General features: G+C 41.9%; 1 protein-coding gene across 1 annotated transcript in view; it reads left to right on the plus strand.

Annotated features, from left to right (window-relative positions):
* The window catches only part of RBM34 (RNA binding motif protein 34), a 201223-nt gene that overhangs the window by 81279 nt on the left and 111553 nt on the right, over positions 1 to 8391 (plus strand). The gene's annotated exons all lie outside the window — the stretch shown is intronic.

The following is an 8391-nucleotide window of genomic DNA, read 5'->3' on the forward strand; positions in this document are numbered from 1 at the left end:
ACAAGTAAATAAAAATAATCATAAATAAATACTATGTAATAATAAATAACCCCTAACTTTAACCCCTTACCCCTACCAAAATACATTAAACAAATTATTATCGTTATATAATAATATAAATAATAATCATTAATAAAGACTAAATTAACAATTAACCTATAACCTTCAACCCCTACAACCTAAAAATGTTCTAAAAATAATTTTTGGTTATTATTATTATTATTAGTAATGTATTTTTTGTTTGGGTGGTTATTTATTATTAATAATAATAATAATAATAATAATAATAATAATAATATTTTTTTTATTTTTTAAGGTTCGGGGTTAATGATTTCTTTAAATATTATTTCTTTATCATGATTTTTTTTAAATTTGTGTGTATTTTATTTATTTGACATTTATTTATTCATATACTATTACTATTTATTTTCCTGAACATATTTTCATTCGAAAGCATGCAAAAATGCGGCAATCACGCGTTTCTTTTCTTTTCTATGAGAATAAAAACATGCCAAAAACTTGCAAATCTGCCCAATTTAAGCTACAAAAGTAGCTCCAAACCTTTTTTGAGATTCAGGCGTTCTGCTTCAGGTGACTTGGAGTGGAGTGAACAATCTCCATAGAGTAATACTGATTTTTTTTTTCTCCCTGAGCGTTTTGGAGCTTTGAGCTTCATGCTACAAAACTCTCAGGTGTGAATGGGGCCTAAGTATGAACACCTGATCTCCATACTTACAGGGCATTGACTTTAAGTGCTGAAAATGATTCTGTGTGACAGCCCGGCAAATTGCTTTTCTAAAAGATTAGCAATGGCAGCCTCCAAAGTTCACCAGCACAAGTTTCTTTAAAGGCTGAATCCACTTTTTACAAAAGGAAAAAAAATAATAAATGCACACAAAAATTAGCATTTTTTATTATTATTATTATTATTATTATTTATTTTTTGCAAATCAGCCTGCAAGAGATACAAGTGTTGCTAGCATGATCAGTAGATTGCAGGTGCAATGCATAGGCTCCTGTAGACTTTTCCTCCATCTTATGTCCATACCAAAGTACAGGTTCAGTTAGGGGTTCTTCACATGGGCGGCTAGGGGAGGTAAAAACAGACCATTCAGACACAGTTTTAGCATCATATAATTCAAAAAAACTAAAATTTAATTTTCAGAACCAGGATCTGAACCCACGACCTCCAGCAGTAGCTATCCTTGCTGAGCAACCTGAGATGTTGGACAGCATTCTTTCTGAATGCTTGGAAAATCTTGCCTTGTACCTTTTTTTAATGAACATTGAACTATTTGCTCCTCCTACGATCTTCCTATTTAAGCTATGCCTTTGCACTTCCTGTTTGCCGGATTATTGTGCTCACTCCAGCTGACATCTTGCTCCTTTTGCTTACCTGTAGCTGTCCTTATCTCCAGTACCACTCATTACCAACCTTTAGCTTGTTCCTTGACCATGCTTCCGCTTGATCCTAACCTGCAACCGCTGTTACCGACCTTTGACTTGTTCCTTGACAATGCTTCCGCTTGATCCTAACCTGCAACCGCTGTTACCGACCTTTGTCTTGTTCCTTGACTATGCTTCCGCTTGATCCTAACCTGCAACCGCTGTTACTGACCTTTGGCTTGTTCCTTGACTATGCTTCCGCTTGATCCTAACCTGCAACCGCTGTTACCGACCTTTGTCTTGTTCCTTGACTATGCTTCCGCTTGATCCTAACTTGCAACCGCTGTTACCGACCTTTGACTTGTTCCGTGACAATGCTTCCGCTTGATCCTAACCTGCAACCGCTGTTACCGACCTTTGTCTTGTTCCTTGACTATGCTTCCGCTTGATCCTAACCTGGAACCGCTGTTACCGACCTTTGTCTTGTTCCTTGACAATGCTTCCGCTTGATCCTAACCTGCAACTGCTGTTACCTACCGTTGGCTTGTTCCTTGACTATGCTTTCACTTGATCCTAACCTGCAACTGCTGTTACCGACCTTTGGCTTGTTCCTAGACTATGCTTCCGCTTGATCCTAGCCTGCAACTGCTGTTAGAGACCTTTTGGCTTATTTTCTGACTGTTTCTGCTTGATACCTACACTACCTGCTATATCTGCTACTGGACCCCGGCTTGCTCACCTCATGGTGGGCAATCCTGAGGACCGTGACCTGGTACTAACGCGTAGCAAAACCCATCTCCACCATCGGGAGCTCTGGTGAATACTGGTTAGCGCTTAGACCCTGCACCTCAGGTGAGCCCACAACATCTTCCAGGGTGATCATCTTGTGTACTTATCCAGTTGGTTGATTAGAGCCTCTGTACTGCTATAGCTACTGGTCTCCTAGCCTGACCCCTGACTAAGACAGTAATATATTGCAGTTTTACCAGTTCTAAAATATGGTGGCTGCATTAATTTTCATTACTCAGGCTAACAAACTCAGCAAGTATACATACCTGTTGATTTTCCTGTACAACGAGACATCCCAGAGAGGCAATGGGAACATAGGAACAGTGGCCGTGAAGCAGATATAAGAAGAGATCAGGAGGTATAGGTCATATGGAGAGCAAGAGTTGACTGGAATGGGATCTAGAGGAAGGTGAAGCAGTGAGGAGAGCAGGTCTCAAAGTAGACAGCAGAGAAATTGTATCACCTAAGTCCAATACAAAAACAGTAGCATATCTCAAAAATCAGTAATAATGGAGGATTACATGTGAATATAAAGGTACAAGGTGTGCTCACAATAGAGGAGCTAGAACTTCTGGTATTCTAGGAGCACTTTTACTGTGTGGGAATTTTGGAACCCTGGTTGGATAGCTCACAATGCTGGGCTGCTAATTTCGAGGGGAATGCTCTTATTTCAGAGACAGAGACTTGGCAGAAGAAGTGGAGGGGTATGCATGTATGTGAATAGCAATCTGAAAGAGAATTTGAGAGATATCACTAATGAGAACAGTGACACTGTAGAGTCATTATGGGTGGAGTTCCTTAAAGCGGAGTTCCACTCAAAAGTGGAAGCTCTGCTTATTTGCTTCCTCCCCCCCTCCACTGCCATATTTGGTACCTGCAGGGGGGAGCAAGTAACGGGTTTGACAGGTACCCGCTCCCACTTCTGGCTCAGTTCACCGCGGCGAAGTGAGCCGGAAGTTCGGTCCCCTCCTCCCTCCCACAGTCTTTGGGAATGTTCACAGGCCCCAGGAGACTGCCGAACCAATTAGGAAGTGCAGCACGACTCGCGCATGCGCAGTGGGCACCAGGCTGTGAAGCCGCAATCTGTCACAGCCTGGTGCCCACAGTTGAGATGCCAGCGCCATGGAGGAAAGAAGGGGAGAAGGGACCACATCGGTGAGAACATCACTGGACATCAGGACAGGTAAGTGTATGGGTATTAAAAGTCAGCAGCTACAGTTTTTGTAGCTGCTGACTTTTAATAAGCACAAAAAAGGCTGGAACTCCGCTTTAAGAATACAACAAATAGTATATTTAATTGTGGAGATGTTATAGGCCCCTTAACGTAAAGGATGAGTCTCAGCTCCTTCCACAAAGGGTGATGTTGTTAATATTATGAGCAATTTTAATTATCCTGACATTGATTGGGCAAATGGGACTTCACACTCAACAAAGGCTTCTCATTCTTAACTTTACTGCATGAAAATTTAATGGACTGGATGGTGGAAGCCCCCACAAGGAAAAATGCTCTGTTGGATCTATGAATTTCTAACAACACCGAGCTTATTGCAGATGTAGAAGTTAGAGACAACTTGGGTAATAGTAATCATGGTGTAGTCACATTTGCCATACGTTACTGGAAAGAGGAGCATGTTGGTATGACAGGAACTCTAAATTTAAAAAAAATAACTTATATAATTTGTGATCCTTACAGCATGACACTCAATGGGACCAAATATATGCATGAAGAGCACGCAAGGCAATTGAGAGATGAAAGATGAATCAAACAAGTGCATTAGTCATTGTATTCCATTGGGTAACAAACATAAAAACAGCAAAATTCTAACCTATGTGGCTCAATTCTAGTCTAAAATAGAAAATGAATGAGTTATTTAACCACTTGAACACCAGGCAGGCCAATTTTCAGCATTCAGTGCTGTTGCACTTTGACAATTGCACAGTCATGCAACATTGTACCCAAATTAACTTTCTATCGGTTTTTTGAGACAGAGCTTTCTTTTGGTGGTATTTAATCACCACTGGGTTTTTTTTATTTTTTGCTAAGCAAATGAAAAAAATGAAAAAAAAAAACGTGGTTTGTTAAAAATTTACAAATAAGTACATTTTCTTCTTCACTGATGTGCACTGATGGGCATTGATAGGCTGCACTGGTGGGCACTTATAGGCTGCATTGATGGGTACTGATAAGCTGCACTGATGGACATGGATTGGCACTGATGGGGCTGCACTGATGTGCTGTACTGATGAGGCAGCACTGATTGGCACTGATGAAGCTGTACTGATGGGCACTGATGGGGCTGTACAGTACTGATGAAGTAGCACTGATGGCCACTGATGAAGTAGCACTGATGGCCACTGATGAGGCAGCACTGATGGCCACTGATAGGCTGCTCTGATGAGGCTGAACTGATAAGGCGGCACTGATATTCTACACTGATGGGGCTGCACTGATTGTCAGGGCACTGATGATCAGTGCCCTGATTATCAGTGTAAACGTCCACTTTCACAGGAAAGCTGGTTATTGGCTTTCAACAAGAAAGAAAAAAGAGCAGCCACCTGCGCTGCCAGATATACTAAAAACCAGACCTAAGTGGCTGCAAACACCTAACTATAATCAAATAGTGAGAACAAAATGTATAAAAGAAATGCTGCTGAGCTACTTATTCATAAAGTGAGTGAACAATCAGCATAAAAGCATATAAATAATGTGCAAAAAAGTGCTGCGCTACTTATTCATACAGTGGGTGAACAATCAGCATAAAAAAGATATAAATCATGTGCAAAAGGAACAACCCCTAAAGAAACTATCCCAGCAGGTGTAAAAGCAACAATAAGTGTCACAAGTGGCAACCAAGATAGATTGTGACCAAAGAATGGTGAATGCAATAAAAGCACAAAATCATCAAGTGTTCAATGGATAAAATGCATGAAAAAATATAATAAATGGAAAACAATGTCAATGGTAAAAAAAATGTGGCATCAAACAAATAGTCCCAAAAAACTACAAAAAGTGTATCTTCAGCATAAGCCGTGAGACCTCAGTGACTCCCAACAAACGGGCAATCCTTCACCACCTAGCGTGCGCGCTCACCTTCCAACTGCGACCCACAAGGAGTCACAAAGCATAAACACAGGTTGATGATCCCAGACCGGATGGATTTCAGTGGTATCTCAGCCCTGATGAAGTCACGTGACTTGTGTCGTAACACGTAGGACGGAAGCGTGGTGACGTCATTCCAGTACGGATGGCAGCTGCCATCTTGGTACTCCCAACCTCATACACCCTGTACTGTTTGATACAGTGATTGCCTTTTGGGTTTGCAGACCCGTTTTATATATTTGAGTAGGTTTTTTTGTGTCTATTAAAGTATTTACTTACTACACTATGGGAGCTCTATTTGATCCTTTCTTGTGAGGATTTTGGAGGAGGAGAAGATTGGAAAATTAAACACCTTTAAGGACATTGGTGTTACCACTGGTTCACATATATGCGGCCACGTGGGCCACGTTTTGCGCAGGCATGAGAGCCCATTCATATGAATGGACTCCCGTGCCCCGGGACAAGCAGGGAAGAAGTCCCTGCACTTCTTCGGAAAACGCAGCCCACACTGGAACCTTGGTTCCCAGTATGGTTGCAATTTCCAGTGCGGGCGATGTTCCATTAGAATTAATGGCATCCACCTGCGGGTCCACATTCCTCTTGTGGTTGTGCGGCTGCACGTATTTTTGTGCCGATCCGCAGCGGCACAACCCGCACAGATATGAACCTAGCCTTACTGCTTGATATATATGCCATGGAGAGGAGCCCTTGTTTGTCTTACCACTGAGATCCATCCGGTCTGGGATCATCAACCTGTGTTTATGCTTTGTGACTCCTTGCGGGTCGCAGTTTGAAGGTGAGCGTGCATGCTAGGTGGTGAAAGATTGCCCGTTTGTTGGGGTCACTGAGGTCTCACGGCTTGAGCTGAAGATACACTTTTTGTTTTTTTTTGGCACTATTTGTTTGATGCCACATTTTTTTGACGTTCTTTTTCAATTTATTTATTATATTTTTTCATGCATTTTATCCAGGCTGCCTGATGAAATAGCACGCCTGGACTCCTCTCGCTCTGCGCATGCTCACTAACGCGTCGCATTTTGATGACATCAGATGCCACATGTGCTGATCCCACCCATCTTGGAGACTCTGCCAGGCTTCACCATCTATGCTGCACATGCACAGCACCACCTGCTGGCAGACTCAATCGATCTCTCAGGATCAGTCACACAACAACATCTGGCTACAGATGTCTCACCCTCTTACCCATGAGCCTGTTTTTAAATTCTAAGATGTGAGTTACTACTTATCTTTCTATTAAATACCTTCACAGTACACACTTAGAGGCGCTGTGTTTCTTTGTTTCCCTTCTGCAGAGTTATGCTTCGCTCCTACGCAGCTTGCCCTTCGTGCCTACTGGACCACCTTCACCCCTGACCATTTGGAACTCCTCAAACATACATGGACTGCCTCACCATGTGCCTGTTATCCCTTTTGTATTGACCTTTTTTGGTCAAAATTTTATCTTGGTTGCCACTTGTGACACTTATTGTTGCTTTTACACCTGCTGGGATAGTTTCTTTAGGGGTTTTTCCTTTTGCACATGATTTATGTTTTTTTGTGCTGATTGTTCACCCACTGTACGAATAAGTAGCACAGCACTTTTTGCACATGATTTATATGTTTTTATGCTGATTTTTCACAAACTTTATGAATAAGTAGCGCAACACCATTTCTGGTTATTGGCATTCCTTTCCTCACTGCTGTGACTGATAACCAGAATTTGTTTACATGTGATCAGCTGTGATTGGACACAGCTGATCACATGGTAATGAGCCAACACCATTGACTTTATCCAAGGGACACATTTCACCACAGATCGCCAAGCTGATCGGGAGGGACGAAAGGCCCGCCTGGCCTTCAGGCTGCTATTGGCCGGGCAAGAACCAGTTAAACAGTACAAAGTAGATGGGGCACCCTCTGCATTCCAGGCATATCCATTCTGAAGAAGAGGTGCTTAAAAGGGTATATAATTACAATGTACAAGGTGACTCCAGTAGCAGTAATAAACTCTTTACTCTCAGGCTGTCCATACATGGATTAGATTTTTTTGATCAGCCAGCGGGCTGATCAAGACAAAAAAACCTGAACAAATTCACTTTTCCACGCGAGCTAGGTAGATGGAGGAATCCTCCCCGCTGTGTTATTGTATTCTGACAGCGGGGACTCCTCGGCTGCCAGAATACACTGATCAGCGCTGCAGCTAATTGGCTGTAGCGCCGACTGAAGAAAAATTCCTACTAGGAAAAGTCCTACTAGCTGAGAGTGCCAACAACTTCAAAAGACTTTTAGATTTCTTCCTTAGGAAGCAGAATATACTGGGTTATGGGAATTGTTACAGAATAAAAAACACACACACATACATACACATAAAGTAGGTTGAACTGGATGGACCTTTTGTATTTTTCAACCTTATGAGTTGTGTAAAACTACTTAAAATATTTTTGTTTTACATATACAATTTTCATTCTAAATTATATGTTTGATGTTCATTGCATGACCTTCTAGTTTAAAAGAAAATTAGCACAGGAGTTGATGTCACTTACCCAATTATTTTCCAAGCATGTTGTTACTATGCTAGCCTCTTGCTACTTACTGTTATCTCTTGCTGGTATTGTTAAGCGTAAATGGCAAAGATGGTTTATATGCTGTGATGAGGTCTACAGGGTTACCCAATGGCTACCTTCTCCTAGCCACTACTGAAGCCATTCTAAACCAGGGTCCCTCCAGAAGTTGCTGGGGGGGGTTCCTTGAGCTGCAGCTGATTGATTTCCTATCTGCAAGGTTCTGGGTGCAACGCCACTTGGCCAAGCCAGTGGCATGACACCAAAGATCTTTTAAGCTGTCTGTAAGGGTGGCATTCTGACCATCATTATAAGGTGCCTTGTTCCCACTGACCCCTGACAAATTCATTTTAGCAGGGGTCCCTGGGTCCTGAAATTATTTAAAGGGTTAATTTGGGGTAAAGAGATTGAGAAAGGCTGGACTACTGTGTATTTCAGAGTATTTGTGGATAGAGCCTAACATTTCTACTATCCCCAGCATCACTAATCATTACCAATTGGGTCAAATTTGTACGATCCCCAGCATGACTAATCATTATCAATTGGGTCAAATTT

This window comes from Staurois parvus, unplaced genomic scaffold (assembly GCF_062004578.1).
Source record: "Staurois parvus isolate SC_StPar_1 unplaced genomic scaffold, SC_StPar_1.0 ptg000154l, whole genome shotgun sequence".
In the NCBI taxonomy this organism is placed as follows: Eukaryota; Metazoa; Chordata; class Amphibia; order Anura; family Ranidae; genus Staurois; species Staurois parvus.